The 1,295-nt window shown below is 45.3% G+C and overlaps 1 pseudogene; it reads right to left on the bottom strand.

Moving 5' to 3' along the window:
• Positions 1–377: 377 nt before the first annotated feature.
• Positions 378–887, bottom strand: LOC150002892 (large ribosomal subunit protein uL13 pseudogene; annotated as a pseudogene).
• Between the last annotated feature and the right edge of the window lie 408 nt (positions 888–1,295).

The following is a 1,295-nucleotide window of genomic DNA, read 5'->3' as shown; positions in this document are numbered from 1 at the left end:
TCTTTAGGGTAATTTTTCTGAGATGAAAATTACTGGGTCAAAGTAGTAGGAGCATTTTTAGGGGTTTGGTACAGAATGCCAAGTTTCTTTCCAAAAAAGTTATATCAACTTACACTCCCCACTAGTAATGTATACAGATAACATCACGGTTACTCTAGAACTGCCTGTTATATTTCATACATTTTAATTGGCAAACAACTTTATTTTATATTTTAGTTTAATTTGTATTTCTTTGATTACTAGTGATGTTGGACAGTTTACCATCTCTGAATTATGGATTGTCTACTCCTGTTTTTTATTAATTTATTGAAATCTTTATTACTAACTTTGTGAAGTATGTTTGTTTGTTTAGGAATTAACAGTCAATTTTATTGGACTCAGACTAGGAGCCCATGAGTCTTAAGGACACATGTGTATCTGTTAATTTTCTTCTCCACGTTTTTAAGACCTCTTTCCTAGTCTCAGGAACTATTTTTTCCTTCCCGTAAGGGATCTCGGCCTTCTCCTTCCTGTTCTCCACAGTGGTTGTAACTGCCTGGTACCTCCAGACATCCTCATAAGCCAGGAGCCCTTAGGCAGGCAAACTTCCGAGTAGACTTCAGACGTACTGCCTTGAGGGCAGCAGGAACCACCATTCGCTATTTCTTGTCTGAAGGCAGCGGGATCCCATCAACACCCGAAGGCGGCCCAGGGAGACCAAGCCTCACTTGGTCTTGTGGGGCAGCATGCCTCGCAGGGTCCGCCAAAAGATGCGCCCGGGGGCTCAGAAGTGGTAACGCCTGTCGGATGGGTTGGTATTCATCCACGGAGGAAGGCACCGGTACTTCAACTTGTTTTTGTATGAAATGCCAGAAATATTGACGCTCTCACAGCACAACCTTACGACCCAATAATTACCTACTTGGCCACAATGGTCGCCAGCTGGCCAGGCGATGGCCTCGGCCATTGAGCGCAAAGACCTGCTGGTAGGCCATCTTCAGCAGCCACCTGGAAAAGCCTGAGTTTGGGAGTTCTTGAGTGTTTAGCTCTTGATAGTACATGCTATGGTATACCACCCAGAACCCCGTTGAAGATGGGAACTCTCGTTTGCCCACTGTGAGGCAGCCTAGCTGCTAACACTTTGCAATTGCTTCCCTCTCTGGTTTTCAGGGAAGGTAATGCCTTGCCTGAAATTAGCCTCTTCTCTGGCCCACCAAAGAATAAGTGCAGTGGAGACCAGCTTCCTTGTCATAATTTGAGACAATTCTGACGGGCCATCTGAGGCCTCAGCTGCTGCTGCATCACCAGTCAGCTTC

Source organism: Furipterus horrens, unplaced genomic scaffold, assembly GCF_987537825.1.
Source record: "Furipterus horrens unplaced genomic scaffold, mFurHor1.1.pri manual_scaffold_8, whole genome shotgun sequence".
NCBI lineage: Eukaryota > Metazoa > Chordata > Mammalia > Chiroptera > Furipteridae > Furipterus > Furipterus horrens.
This window is presented reverse-complemented; position numbering and strand designations above follow the sequence as displayed.